This window comes from Gavialis gangeticus, unplaced genomic scaffold, assembly GCF_001723915.1.
Source record: "Gavialis gangeticus isolate Ggan-Ray unplaced genomic scaffold, GavGan_comp1, whole genome shotgun sequence".
NCBI classification, from domain to species: domain Eukaryota; kingdom Metazoa; phylum Chordata; order Crocodylia; family Gavialidae; genus Gavialis; species Gavialis gangeticus.
The window spans coordinates 4,907,793-4,923,801 of NW_017729006.1; the positions used below are offsets into that span (position 1 = coordinate 4,907,793).

Genomic DNA, 16,009 nt, shown 5'->3' on the forward strand with positions numbered 1-16,009 from the left:
CCCCCCCATTTGGAAGCTATGAGGAATATTTTGGCATGGGATTACTCCTTTAAACTCAATGTCATCTGCCATAGTGTGCTATTTTTTGAGATTCGAGTCATCCTTACAAAGTGCTGTCCTAGGCCCCCTCCAAGAAATTCTTGCAAGAATTATATCAGGCCATTCTAAATTATTGATCAGTCTTTCAAGGCATTATAGTGCACTCATCAACATGGTATTTGAGTGTTTGGGTGTTGCTGTGACATTAGTTTCAGAAGAGCTGTCTTAACAAAGCTGGCACATCAGAGGATCAGAGAAACCTAGAATTTAGAGATAAAAAAGATGATCTAATCCATCTCCTGTCAGATTGTATCCTATAGTCTTTCAGTGTGTATAACTTCCCTCATACCATTACCCACTTCTACAAGAGTAGCATGACACTTGTCACTGACCTTAGATAGTAATTTGTTAGAGACCTAAACTGAAAAGCTACACAAGGGCATGAAAGCTGAGGGCCAAGATAGACAGAAAGTGACAGTGTAAAATACCCAGCTGAAGTGGAAGATACGTCATCCAACTGGGAGGTGCTCAATGAACTAATAATACTCTGGTGTAGACATTTTTTTTTAAAAAAGAGAACATGTCTTCTAAGTTCTTGTCCCTGGTGCTCTGCTTCCCTTAGCAAACACATGCCATTCTCTAAACACCCTTAGATATTGGGTTTTTGCCTCCTGAGAGAGTTGGTGCAGTCCAGTGTTCTTTATGCAGCACTTTTCTGTGTTGTAGAGAGCATCAGAGCAGATTCACACCATTTCAATAAGAGCGTGCAGGAGAATTCAGTGGGTCAATATCCAAGATAAGCCTCTCACTTACAGTGACAGCAACCAATATAGATAAGAGGTGATTGAAAAAGTTCATGAGATTTCTTTTATATGCTTGAAAATGAATGGGGGCATACAGAGACTTTTCTTCCTTCCAGCACTGAGAATTCAACATATTCAATTACATTTTAAGAAAATCTTTCTCAAAGAAACCCCATTTTGTTTTGCCACTATAAAATGAAATTAAGAAGCTATTCAGTGTAAGAGGCAGGCTAGGAGAAACTGGCTTCTGGGCAGCAGGATTTAATTTGGTCGTATTTGTGGAATGGCTCATTCACTGTGAGATCTAATAGCCAGTTAAGAGGCAGAAAAATATTTATCATCATAAATACTTTTTACTATAACTCCTTAAGATGTAGTTTTGTTTGGGGAGCTTTCTCACTTTACTACCTGACAACACATTGGATTTCATTGTTCAGTAATCCGGTCCAGCTGTGCCAGCTGTTAAATATTCAAGCATACACTGTGTGTTTTTCTTAACAATTCATTTGTATTTAGTTACCTTCCTCCACTACAGATTAGCTACTGAATAACCAGGAGGTGGAATAAGAGCTGGTAATTTTATATGCTTCCATATGTACTTGCCTGAGCAAGATTCTTCTTCCTCAAAGGTTGTTCTCAGAGGTATTTTGACCATAAATATCTTTCTAATTCCTAACAAAACTAAAACAGTTTCTTTTTATATTTAAATATTCATCAGCACTTTTCACGACTGGCTCCATACTCTAGACCCCCTTTGTTATCTGTCTTAGGCTTTATTCTTCTTTTCTTTTCTTTTCTTTTTTCTTCTTTTCTCTCTTTGCTAATATTGTCTTGATTATTAATCTGGGAAACCACTGCAGAATTGGTAGATTTTAATTTACCATTGAAAATCAGCTATTGATTTTTAAAAGCCTGAAAATCCATAGTTCACTTATATTACATACTCTTCTAATGTTGAAAAGGTTGTTTTCAACAGCACAGTGGTAGTGCAACATATTTTACGGACCAATTCTGTTTTTCCTTGCACAGTTTTACAGTAAGATCATTTTCTATAATGAAATCATGGGCTGGCTTTACTCTTGTGTCCTATCTTGTGTTCATTGCTGTTTTGGTGGCCCTGAGTGATAGTGTCATTCTTTGCTTGCTTTTGAGAGAGCTTAGAGAGAGTTTCTTCACTTAAAACAAAGTCAAGGCAGCCTCATCTAGAAGCTTCTTGGGATTGAGTTGCAGTTTGGTTACCAATGGTCAGAACTGTTTTCTGCAGCTTCTAAATCTATTGATTTGGGACAGCATTTGACAGCCCTGTTGTAGTTAATATTATCTATTGTCAAACTTAGCATATTTTATAAGAAAAAAATGCTTTGAAATGTCATGATGACGTAAGTAGGACTGGGCAGACACTGTATTTTCTCTCATGCAGTATGCCCTAGAATAAGATACTCACCTTGGTTTTTGCAAGGCAGAATGAAAAAACAAAGATCTTTCCTTGTAGTAAGTATTTGAGTAGCAGCTTCTAGGGAGCTGAGCCTGTTCACTGTCCATCTTCCTGTGGATCACCTGTAGACTTTGCCTGGTCAAAACTTAAGTGCCAGAAGCTGCTGTTACCATAGTTTCCCGTACATACCAGACACTCCAATTTCCAGCAGCTGTTTTTTGAAAAATATGTGTGTTATATGTGAGAAAATGTGGTGTTTTCCAGTGAAACGTGTATTTGCTGAAAAACACAGTTTCCACTGTCTCAAAACTATATGGGAATTTGGATTTCCATTGTCTCAAAATTATATGGAAAAATAGTGTGAATTCACAAAACATGAGAGTGGAAGAAGTCCTCCTATACCTTCAGGCTCCCCTGCCTTACAGCTGAGTGGTTAGGAGGCCCATCTGGGCTTTACAAGGCCCAAGTTCAAGTCCCTTCTCTGCCTTATTCACACTGAATCAGAGCAAGAATTTTGAACCAAGAAGAGTATCCTAACCACCAAGCTGTAGTGCATTCTGATTTTGGTCTTTCCTCAGTGAAGTTGCTCTGCTTTATATAAAATACAGAAATACTCATGGGGCCAGAAAGATTGAGAATTACATCATAGCCCAGTAGTTAGGCCTTTACCTGGCAGGACACTTGACTTTTAAATACTAGTCTGATGAATATTTAGTTACTTATACAAAGTGGGATAGCTTCGTCCTCCAGTACCATAATACACCTGTTGTTGGGGCACTTTCTTGACAGGTAGGAGAATTCACTGCAGATCCCTTTTCTGAATCAGCCAGAGAGGGGACTTCAACCCAGGTGGTCATATTCTGGATGAGTATTCTGACTTCTGGGTTATAGCATATACAGGGAAAGAAGGCCACCAACATATTGTTAAATGTTTTGTACAACCAACAAAGTAAAAGAAAACATGATTTACTTAGCCCTAGACAATAGTTTTATTGTTTGGGTGATTCCAAAAATATATTTTCTGGCTTTAAATTTAAGGAAGTGGAATCCCTCTCTACGTGCACCCTCCTTCTTAAATGTCTGGTATCACTAACGTCCTCTGCTCCTGTGTCCCAAAAATAGTGTCTACCCTTGTGCTGGTAGGCAGATAAGAGAGGGGTATTCATATTCTTATTTTCCTTTTTCCCACACTTAATTACTTGCTCAGGTACCTGCCACCATAATCTGGTTCAATATGTGCTCTAATATCCTGCCTCTCAGTACACTCCTTTGTGTACACAAGGACTTACTCCTGGGTATTGTGTTTCCCCCTGCTGCATAGATTAGAGTTGCTTGGTCGTGTGAATGGAGGGACTGATTTTAAGAAACATGCTCAGCTACATGTATTCACTAGCCAGTACATCCTAAACATTGGGGCAGTAGCAATTAAATTTATGTTAACATACATAACAGTGCTCTTCCATTCAGAAGCAGAGGGCAGAACCTCAGAGCAATGATTAAGAGTATAATCTAATTCCTAATTACCTCATTAAATGAGAAAAACTTTTCACAACAATTTTCTCTAGCAATGGGGTTTTTAAGACGAGGTATCCAAAATGTCAGTCATAGAAATGTATTTCACTTTTAAACTAAGACTACATTTCTCACCATGTTAGCCATATTAAGGCAAGAGAGAGGAGTAGGAATTTACTAGGGATGGTGCATTCATAGAAGACTTCATCAGTCCTTTTATGCATTGTTTTTGATGGAGTGGAGTGGGTAACCCATGTTACAATCTTCAAAGGAAGTATCAGATTCTTATTGCATGTCAGCAATTGAAAGGAAATATCAGATTCTTATTACACATCACCTGGGGAAATACAATTTAAAATAGTAATAAATGTGCAACAAAAATTCAGATGCTCTCTATGCTATTTAGAAAGAGCAAACAAATCTGAATGTGGCTTGTGTATACATTCTAGAACCACTCACTCCAATGACTAGGCCTTCTCTTTGCTAAGAATTTTTCACCAAAATTTCACATAGGTGCTTAACAACAGTTCACTGAACCATTGTTAGTGACTGTAGAAACCTTAGTATGAGCAACTCTGTGCCTTCAGAGTCCATTTTATTTACCATGTTTAGGTTTGCTATGAGCAGGTTTAATTAACTGGATGCTGAAAACAGATATTGGAGCCAGAGAACTTGGCATTCTCTGGTTTCCACATCTGCATCAGTGCTGCTGAATTAAAATGTGCTGGCATGGCCACATTTATAATTTTGTTCATTGTTATGGTGCCGTAAACAAGACTTTCCAGAAGTATGTTACCAGTATGATACCTGGGCTCAGAATTTCAGTGGAATGGAACTGTGCAGCTGTCCTGTCAGTCTGTCATGGGTTGGATCAGAATGCCATGTCCCAATGCTTCTGGACAGTGAAAAATTTTAGATCAAATCCTGAATGATGGTCAATGGTAAACCCCACATTCCTACTCATTGATTTGATGGGTTTCGTTTTTATTAAATAAATGGATATCAAATTATTTTAAATTCTAAAGGTTTATATTTTGGGCTGTGTGAAGCTTCACTAGCTGATTCGATTAGGAGGAGATTCGGCCCAATTTGGCGACCGAACCTCCAAATCCGAATCAAATTGGAAGACGAAGTAAAAGCTCCGAATAAGTTCAAAGCATCTGAATCAATTTGGAAAAGCTTCAGGAAAGATTCATCTGATTCAGAGATTCAGCCATAAACTAAACAGCTGCCTAACGGGGAGGGGAAGGGATGTAGGGGAGGAGGGATTGGGACTGTGGCTGGGGCTGGGACAAACTAACCAGCCAGGGCGGGAGGGCGAGGGGGCACAGGATGCGGGTGCGGCAGCACGAGGAGCGGGGGCTCTGCCCTGCTGTTGGTTGCCCAGCCGGAGGCGGGGGTTGGGATGCAGGTGTGGCGCGCTCCAAGCAGAAGGGGGCAAGTAGCAGCAGAGCATAGCCCCCGCTCCCAGTGCTTCCATGCCTGCATCCTGTACCCTCCATGCCGGCTGGCAAGTGGCATCAGCCCCTGCTCCCCACACTGATGCGGGTGCGGCAGCTGCTGCTGCCTGGAGCGAGCCGTGCCTGCATCGCACCCCACCCCTGGTGCCAAATGAGCAAGCAGCAGCAGGGCAGAGCCCCCATGGCTCCCCCTGCTGGGGCAGAGGTAGGCACAGCTGGAGGAGCCACAGGAAGACCCCATGGCTGCACTGCCCCTACCCAGCTCCAGTCTCCAGCATTTAAAAAAAAAAAAAGCACAAAAAACCCCCACACCCACCGGCTCTGGCAGTGGTGATTGGGGGCTTGTGGCAGAGCCCCTGAATGCAGTGCCTGGCAGTTGGGGGCAGTAGGGATCACCCTCCCCCCCGCTTGGCACCCGTGCAGCAGCTGTCGCATCGCGCGGGTACAGTGTGGCTCGACAGGGTACTGTGCACTGCCTGGGATCTGGGGCAGCTCCACATGTCAGTCAGGGCCCGGCAGTGCTCAGCCCCAGTGGCTCCAGCTCCCAGGCAGCACACAGCGCCCTGCCAAGCTGCACTGCACCTATGCCATGGGGCAGCTGCCGTGCAGGTGCCAGGTGGGGCAGGGATCCCCGCTGCCCCCCCCACTGCCCTGCACTGCACTGGGGATCTCTGCCACAAGTGCCTGGAGGCCTCAGTCGCCACTGCCAGAACTGGTGAGTGCAGGGCTGAGACTTTTTTTTTTTTTTAATTGCCAGGATGCTGGGGCCAGGTGGGGCATCCATTGGGGGCAGAGCTAGAAGCGGGAGGTGGGGGAGATCAGGGAGTGGGGGCTGTGTCAGAAGGCTCTGCCACGTGGCCCCAGAGCCCCCACAGTCCCTGCTATAGCCAGTGGGTGCAGGCTTTTATTTTTTTTTTAGTACTGGGAGGCTGGGCTGGGCGGCAGATGGGGCCGGGCAGGGCAGGGCAGCCATGGGGACTCCTTCCATGGCTTCCCTAACCTGGGGAGAGGCAGGCACAGCTGGAGGAGCCACAGGAGAACCTGCAGCCACCCAGCTGTGCCTGCCTCTCCGTGGCCAATCCGAATCACCAAATCTCTGAATCAGTACTGAATCTTCTAAAGCTGATTCAGCCAAATAGATTCAGGACAGTGATCCAAATCTCTGAATCAAATCACTGTCCTCAGAATTGACTGAATCCAAATTGAATAATTCCCTATTTGCACAGGCCTATTTGTATTGTGTTGCTTTTTACAGACAAAATATTTTTTCCCTTGTGTAAAACCCAGTGGATCATATTTACCCATGGTATTTGCTCCACAGAATTTATTGGCGTAACAGCAGGGGTGAATTTAGTCCTGTGTCCTCTCCCAAATATAAGTTTCTACCAACAACTGGAAATCAAACGTTAGGTTGTCTCCATGTAGAAAGGTGTATTTCAGCGATTCTCAATCAAGGTATTGTGCTGTGACATCCTTTTAAGAAAGCCATGTGATATTAGTGCTGTTACGTGTGGAAACACCTACATTTCATAATGAGATAAATCCAGAGATTTCAAATAGGAATCCAATAGTGCCAAAAACTTCCTGACCTGCTGTGGGCTTTCTGAGTTCTTTGCAACAGAAAAATTACTCTTTTATTTTTCTGTTGCCAAGAGACAACTAAAAACTCTAAGAGCTCAAAGAGTTTGTTTAGTCTAAAAAGGTTTAGAAATGTGGGTGGAAATAAATAAGTCAAATTTATATATGCAAATACAGTGGAAGAAGTTGTCAGAAAACTTGTCTCCTAAGAGTATATTGAAAGCAAAAATAGTAAAAAAACTCCCTGGGTCAGTTTGAATACTCAGTATTATTGAAGAAGAAGCAGGGGAGCGTACTGGTTTAGTTGTCATTTACAGGGATAAGGGCCTGCTATACTTACTTGTCTTTAGTTGGATTTTCCTTATGCAAGAAGTCTCATAGGAATAATTACATCCACTTCAACAAGACTGGTGGCGGGATGAGTCTCCAGTGATATTTGTAATTCTACAGTAAAGCCAGAGTAGAACAGTACTGGCAATACAATTAGCTGTTGGAAAGATTTTGCTGAGCATAATGTTGTACATATATCCACTGATTCAGAAATACATATAAGTATGTACATGACTTTAAGCACATGTATTTGGAACATAAAATAATTCCTAGTTACTGTCAAATTACTATAGAAAACAATAAATAAGTTAAATAAAGCCTGACATCCTATTGGATCACATGTAGGCTATGTTTGCAGCCTTATGGAACTTTGGATAATCACCTGAATACGCTTCCTTCCTGGATTCAACTTGTGTTAACACGAGAATGAAAATGTCCTGAAACTGTGAACACCACAGAAGTGGTCAGTAGAAAAGGGTAAGTAACAGTAACCCACTGTAAAAAGTTTGGTGTGCAAATAGGTTAGACCTCTGAAATTTGATTGGGGCTGGGATTTGTTGTTCATGATATTATAATGTAAAATGTTCAGACCTTTTTCAGAAGAGAAAGCTGGTGTTAAGGTTAAGAGACAGACTGAAAATGTAAAAGTTATAGTCTGTTCCTGTTTAACAGTTTTATTGCAAGCCTTTAAACATGTTGTTTAATGTGCTCAGTGTTGAGCTGCGGTAATTTATATCAGGTGAGGTTGTTGCCCCTGTGTATCTGTGCCTCCTTTTCCCCATCTGTAGAATGGACATAATACTGTACTTATCTAACTCAAATGGGTTTTCTTTGAGGCTAAGGTAATTTTGTCCTATAACAGAAGTGTGAAGCAACACCTTTGTCTATTACTGCCTTATAAAGGTTAGGTTCCTGAAAGATCCTGTGGTTGGCAAAACCATGGTGGGCAAGACGAAAGGCTTATGGGAAAAATAGCAGGTGGCAGGCTGATGCATGGCCACGGAAAATCGTGGTTACTCAAAACTGTATACTATGGTAGCCAAAATGGTATTTAGAATATTAAGCGTGGATACTCAAACCCATGGTTGGCAAGGGAAACCTTTAATGCCTGATGCATGTTGAGTTCTGCCAGCTGCAATGTATTTAGATGTGGTAACAACCTCTGTTTTGCCAGTAATTAAGATATCTTAGTCTTAAAAGGCAGAGTGGCCAGATTACTTATAAAAGTTCCAGTCTCTTGGATAAACTGAGTTTTACTCGCTGTGAAAATTTTACTGTCTCCTCCTCCTACCTTATTTCCTTCCAGTACCCTTGATCTTCTTGTCATTGTACAGAAATGACCCTCTATCTTATGCAGCTCACATTCTTAAATTCACTGCCTGACTGATTAGCCAAGGACACACTCAGCCAAACTGGTCGTGTAGCTTCTTTGGCAGACAGCTCACTCAAAATGCTTTAGAAGAAGGGGGAGAGGTAAAAAAAGATCCCACTTAAGGTTTAAGGACAAAGCTTGTTTACTATTAAAACTTCCACAGAGTCAGCAAAAGCAAAGGCAATAGTGACTATGGAACTGAATTTGCATTTATAGTACAAATATGAAAAATGAAGTCTACCATGAGCATGTCCTTAAAGAGATTATAAATCCACTTGCCTGCTTTGAATGCAGTGCTGTGTTTTGATTGTTATATCTAGATGTGTGTTGCACTTGAAAGGAAGGTACATGGTGTATTTGGGAAGGTGCCAAAGTAGATGTTTTACAGGGGATATAATTTTGTAATGGAGAGCACTGTAATGAGAACATCCCTGCTAGTATCTGTGTTGTGCCATTTTATTATATATCTATAAAGTTTGGCATGTGGTGGGTTAATAATTAGATACTCTTCGTGTATAGTTCAAGTGAAGGCCACCAGCTATGACTTCACTTTGGCTGGGGTTTCCCTGTAATCCATTTAGCAAATTAAAGAGATTACTTTGATTGGTGCCATTATCTCCTATTCTCTTGCGGTTGAACCACTTAACCTGTGCTTAATTGAAAGAGATAGAGAGGGTACAGTAACAAATACAATCAAATGAAAGGGGCAATAGGATCTGTAGGCCAAACAAATGATCAGCACTAGGCTAACAATAGCAGATTAGAGGTGAGATCAATTAATTAGAAGCTATTGTAGGCGTTGGATGGCTGCCAAGTTTTCTAATAGCCTAAGCCATCATGCCGCTCTGTTTAGAAGGATTTTAATGACTGGGAGTTGATGTGGTTATTTCAATAATTACTTATTTTAATAATTACTTTATTAGAATACAAATGTATTATTCTGTAGGCTCTTTGGTGGGAAAGATATTTTTACACACTGTACACCTGGAACAGCGAATGGCTTGTGCTTTTACAAGACATCTCCTGTTACAGAATAGGACATAGTTTCCAGTATAAAAGTCATGCACTTCCTAGGGGATCTGTGGGCCCAATGCTGATAGACTTTGTCCAGGTAGCTAAACATGTTTTTAAAAGAGCTATCTGATACAATTGGCTGAGAAAAAAATGTCCTGTTCAGGACTTAATGGAAGTAGATTGAGCACTGTCTATATGTAAAGGTCCCTCAGCATAGCATAGTAAATTTCCATCTGAGTTCAGGCATTCTTTTTCCAGTTCCTGAAACCCATCTAGTTCTAATGTGGAGAAATTAAAGGTTTCTGTGACTAATGCTTATCATGTCTTCTTCCTGACAAAAGCATCTGAGGCTCTGTAGGTCATGATACCCATCAGTTGCCAAGTGCCTGCTCTACTTGGTGTTGGCCCTTTATAGCAAGCCTTGGTTCAGCGCAGCAGGGGGAGATGGCAGAGTAGTTACATTGTCAACTGCATCTGCCAGTACTTTGGCAGAAGTAGAAGCAGTAGCTTGTACAAACCAGCAGTTTAACATGCAAAAGATCAATATCTTTACTTTAGTGAGATGTCAGGAAAGGCCTTGAAAAACTGGGCATGTCTCACGACTTAGATCTTTGGTATCTTGTACATACTTGAAAAGATGGGAAGTGCTGGTCTAGCTTGTATCATGCCTTTCTGGTAATCTAGTACCCTGTAGATTACGTGTCAGCAAGCAGGTTCTGAAAGTATTGTCATGTTAATTTTCAGACATTTGTGGCCATGATGTTGGTGATTATTTATTCATTTATTTAGCACCAAGAAGTATGTTAGCTGGTGTAGAACATGCTGCAGTACATTAGATCTGCTGTAAGTCTCTTAGGAGTTTGGGGACTTGACTTCAGTAGGAAAAGAGTAACAGAGGAAAAGTTTAATGATATAGTCAGAGCAGATAATTTTATACCTATTGTGGAATCCTTTGATAGGTTGCGATACTAGAAAACATTATTACTATGTGTGATAAATAACGCAAATTACAGACTTCTGCATTCTCATGTGTGCTGTTAAATTAACTTTTCCCATGACAGGAAGCAGAGAACTAAATTTTTGCTATAAGAGGCATGGAATTGCTCTCAGTGACTTCTGAAGAGCTTCATCTACCATTACAGAGCAGATTTTGGTCAAGATATTAAGTGTAAAACAGATCAATTTTTATAAAACTGTATTTTCTACTTAGTCTTGTTAAATTGACAGAAGGTAAAAATTCTTCCAGTGCTGACATGATTTAAGAGATTAATTCCAATTTTCAGGAGTCCCTGAACATTGAAAGTCTGTGGGATCTATGTTCCTAAGAGTCTAAGTCATTTTGGCTGGAAATTTTACCCAAGTAACTAAGACCTTACTGATGTTACGAATTCCACCCCACATTCTATATTAGTTTGTGTCTAGGTCTTTGAACTCTAATAACAAATGTGGTAGTGCCACAGTCCTCAGAAACATCCAGTTCAGTTGCTAGTAATATAAGAATTACACTGAAATCTAGAGAAAGTTATACATCTCAAGTTTCATTGTATCTTTAATTTTGCAGTATGATGGCATACATCATTATAACCCAGTAAAGTGGTTTTTAGTTATGCATGTGTATACACAGGGTATTTGACGCTAATTAGGATGCTAGACACCTTAGTATTGAGCACATAAAGAGGAACTACAATATGCTGATAAAATGCACTCTAGGCCTAGAAGACTTGGGCAGCATCCTATGGCAGATATATGGGAAAACAAACAGTACAGATTACATTATTACTATATGGCCATGGTGCAGACAGTAAGCTGCTGGTGATGGGGACAACTCAAAAAGGTTTTGGGTTTGAATAAACATTGATATTTGGATCTTTTCCAAACTATCCAACCCCTTTGGCAGGAATATTTTTCAGTTGGGTCACAAACTGCAGTGCAGATATCCTTGCTGTGTTAAATTCTGGCCTGATCAGAAATAGGAAAACTGTCCATGTTTGTGGTAAAGGGAAATAAAAACACTTTTAAATGCTAACTGGCATTTTTCAGAGTGATTTGCCTTTTGGATAGCAGTGAAAAGCAAGGGCTAATATGTTAAATTATTCCAGCTGCTGTGATAACCCTCAGCAAATTTTCAGTTAATACTAAGCTGGAGGGAGTAATAAATATGCTGGAGGGTAAGACTAGGATTCAGAGAGACCTCATCAAGTTGGAAGACTGAACCAAAAGAAATCTCATGAGGTTCAATAAGGACAAGTGTAAAGTCCTGCATGTAGGATGGAACAATCCCATGCACCAGTACAGGCTGGGGGCTGACTGGCTGGGCAGCAGCTCTGCAGAAAAGGACCTGGGGGGTTACAGTGGACAATAAGCTGAATCTGATCCAACAGTGTGCTCTCATTGTGAAGAAGGCTAACAGGCATACTGAGCTACCTTAGTAGGAGTGTTGCCAGCAGATTGAGGGAAGTGATTGTTTCCTTCTATTCATCACTAGTAAGGCCACATCTGGAGTACTGTGTCCAGTTTTGGGTCCTCCACTGGAGAGCAGATGTGGACAGATTGAAGAGAGTCAGGCAGAGGGCAATGAAAATGGTTAGGAGGCTGGGGCACATAACTTCTGAGGAGTGGCTGAGGGAACTGGGCTTATTTAGTCTGGAGAACAGAAGACTGAGGGGGGAGTTAATAGCAGCCTTCAACTGGATGAAGGCTTCAACTGGGTCTGAAGGGTGGTTCCAAAAAGGAAGGGGATAGATTATTCTCAGTGGTGGCAGATGACAGAACAAGGAACAATGATCTCAAGTTGCAGCAAGGGAAGTTTAGGTTAGATATTAGGAGAAACTTTCTCACTAAGAGGGTAGTAAAACACTAAAACAGGCTACCCAGAGGGGTCATGGAGTCTCTGTCCTTGAAGGTGTTTTAAGACCTGGCTAGACAAAGCCTTGGCTGGGATGATCTAGTTGGCAATGGTCCCACTTTGAGCAGGGGGTTGGACTTGACCTCCTGAGGTCCCTTTTAACCCTAATTTTCTGTGATTCTGTCATCATCATAGGACCATGTCACATCATGTGCTAAGTGTATGCATAGCATACCAAACTTAGAACTTTTTGGGCAAGGAGTATCTCCAGTTCATATTAAGTAACAGAGATTCAGCTACCATGAGTCTGCTCCACAGAGGTAATATGAGCAACTTGTGGTCCTGTAGCATCCCAGGATGCAGCACTCTCAGCTCCTTCCCCACGTTCCCTTCCAAGGGTCAGTCTATGCACCCACCTGAATTTTATTGTCCAGTGGGGTGGTACTAACCCCAAGGCAAGAGACCCACCCACCATAGGGTTGGGGGTGATCCCAGCTTGGACCACAGCAGTTATACATGGGCCAGTTGCTTAGTTAAGGCTTTATGGGGCAGTTGAGGTACTCAGTGACTGGGCTAGTTAGTTAACCCCACTTAAGGGTTAATTCATGCATGCAGAGTGGTCGGGAAATCTGATCTACCCACCCTGCTCCAACCCCAGACTGCCCTGTCTAGCAGTTGCAGCTCACATTGGGAGAGCAAGGCACTTAGGCTTTCTCCCAAAATATCTAGGATTTTGAAACAATTTCAAAGGCTGCTGTCAATTCACTGTTGTCTGTGCAGCTGCAGATAATTTGTCGGAATCCAGAACCGACACACATTATCAGCTATGTAAACACGCTTGAGGTTGCGTCTACTAAGTTTTTGCCTCAGAATCAGGTCCAGCTTATGAGGGCTCCTGTACATGTGCAGAGAGGCTGCTCTGACGCATTGTAATTACAGCGTATTGGAGCAGCCTAGTAGTTGAGTCTGCTGGGGTGTGGTAATTACTGTGTTCCAGCAGACTACAGCATCACATGTTTCAGCATTCCTGTGCTGAAAAATGGTGGCAGGGTGCTTTAAATTAAAGCTTGTTCAATGAGCTTTAGTTGAAAGTGCCCTGCTGCCATTTTTCAGCTCAGGGATGCTGATACATGTGATGCTCCAGGCACTTTAATTAAAGTGTTTGTTTCCTCCCACCCCATCTGCCGGAGCATGTCTATAAACACCCTGAGAGCTTGGGACATTCTAGTGCTGATGCTTCCCCAAGGACATGAAAGGACACTTCTGCTCAGAGGATGTGTTGTGCCAAAAACTTTGTCTGTACCAGTAAGATCAGATGCCAGAAGACCCTGTGGAGTCCTCCACAGACAGAGGCAACACTACTAAGAACTGGCTTGCTGCCTATGAGTGCTGGTAGGGCTGGTTGGATGACCTGATGAGAGTTCTCTGGGAGACTTTTGTGACCCAAGACCTCTAGTTCCTGGAACTGGTATAGGGCCCAGTGGAGGGCTCCAAGAGGGTCCAGAAATTGGCCCTCCATACCTCTGGGTCTCTCCAGTCCTTTGCATAATCGTGCAAGTCCTTTCTGGACAGGCTACCACTGCATAGGAATATGCACCACAACAGCAAGGCAGCAGGCACCTCTAACTGCCTATCCTCCCCTACCTGACGTAAGACAATGGCACCAGCCTCACTCCAGCTGAGGCTATCATGAAAACTAGCAGCCTCTTGCCTGTCTTCCCCGGCCAGCACCCACATCCAGATGGTCAACTGAAGCAAGGGGAGGCTGGCTGGGTGCATTGTGTGCATTCCTCCTCATATTCCAGCCACTCTGACTGGTTGAAACCTTGAACCCCACAGCATGGCTGCATATTAAGCAGGAAGCAGAGGTGTGAGCAGCAGGTCCACCAAACGCCATGGCAGAGGTGGCCCTTGGGGAACACAACCATCCTTCCAGGTGCCTGCACCCCAGCAGCAGGGAGACAGTGCCACGGAAAGGTACATGTACTTCAGTGATGAGATTGGAGGAGGGTCCCTGGTTTTCTCTTTGCCCCCACCCAGCTCCCCAGGAGTGTACAGTCAGATCCACCTATGGAGATGTGGCTATCAAGCTCAGTAGAGCCATATGGCTTAGACTGGGGGCTTGCTTACATGCTATAGTACCCTGAAGGACCCTCTCAGCTAGGAGGGAGAGCTTTAAATAAGGAACTTGTATGGGCCCAAAACCACTCCACAGTACATTTAGCACAATAGCACATTTAGTGCAGTTTGCACAGTTTTTTTGAAGAAATCAAGCTTGCAGTTATGAAATCTTGCCCTTGTGTCCTTGTCCAGGCCGCAACTTGTCCAGGCTCACAACCTAGACCCACCCAACAGCCCATGTTTCTCCCTCCTAGTCAGCCCTTGCAAATTCCCAACACAGGATCTCAATGCCCCACATTGTGAAAGATGTTTAGTGATGTTTTGGGAAAGCACATTAAAGGTACAGTATGGCTAATGAAGGGCTCACAGTTGCTCAAAGGTCCCTTGCACACCCTCCCACATGGCAGAACGTTATCCCAGAAAGTAATCAGCCAAGGCTTCCCGGACGAGAGCGGTCTGGTGGTGGTTCGGTCTGAGATGCTCTGCTGGGACCACTACTTTGGCTTAGATACCATCCAAAGTTCAAAGGTTTTCCTCTGTGGGTCTGTCTGGAGCCAGCCCTGATTCCTCAAATGCTCTTGCACATATATTGTGGAGGATACAGGAGACAGCCATGAAGCTGGGAGTGTTCCTCGGGCTAAGTTCAAGGTGGACCCACAGGAACCTCCAGTTGCTGTTAGGCACCCAAAGGCAAATTGCGTTACCATCTGACAGCTGAGAGGGGATCTGGACCCTCTCGATGCTGTCCACATCCCTCCTGAAGGGCGGCGCCCAGAACTGAACGCAGTACTTGAATTGTGGCCTGACCAGTGTCACCTAGAGGGGGAGGATCACCTCCTTGGACCTGCTTATGATGCATCTGTGGATGCATGACAAGGTGCAGTTAGCCTTCCTGACTGCGTCCCCACATTGGCGGCCCGTATTCATCTTGGAATCAATAATGACACCAAGACCCTTTTCTGCCTTTATGCTGACTAGAAGGGAGTTTCCCAGCCTGTAGGTATGTTGCTGGTTCTTTCTCCCCAGGTGCAGTACCTTGTACTTGTCAGTATTGAATCCCATCCTGTTCTCATCCGCCCACCCCTATAACCTGTGCAGATCTAGTTGTAGCCTGTCCCTCTCCTCCAGCATGCTCACTTCTCCCCACATCTTAGTGTTATCTGCGAATTTGAACAAGGTGCTTTTCACCCCTTTGTCCAAGTCGCTGATGAAGATGTTGAACAGTGCAGGCCCGAGGACTGAGCCCTGAGGGACCCCACTGCCCACATCCCTCTAGGTCGAAAAAGACCCATCCACCACCACTCTCCAGGTGTGGCTTTCCAGCCGATTTGCGACCCATCTGACTGTGTAGGCATCGACACCACAGTCACCTAATTTCTTAATGAGAATGGGGTGAGAGACAGTGTCAAAGGCCTTCCTAAATTCCAGAAAGACTACGTCCACTGCGACACCTGTGTCCAAGGATTTTGTGACCTGGTCACAGAAGGCCACTAGGTTGGT

General features: G+C 43.3%; 1 protein-coding gene and 1 long non-coding RNA gene across 2 annotated transcripts in view; both read left to right on the top strand.

Moving 5' to 3' along the window:
* The window catches only part of RARB (retinoic acid receptor beta), a 387,901-nt gene that overhangs the window by 117,392 nt on the left and 254,500 nt on the right, over nt 1-16,009 (top strand). The gene's annotated exons all lie outside the window — the stretch shown is intronic.
* The window catches only part of LOC109291686, an 18,115-nt gene continuing 14,030 nt past the window's right edge, over nt 11,925-16,009 (top strand). Inside the window, exons 1-2 of the long non-coding RNA XR_002095922.1 lie at nt 11,925-11,936; nt 14,870-14,877. This is a non-coding gene — a long non-coding RNA (uncharacterized LOC109291686). The remainder of the gene's footprint in view (nt 11,937-14,869; nt 14,878-16,009) is intronic.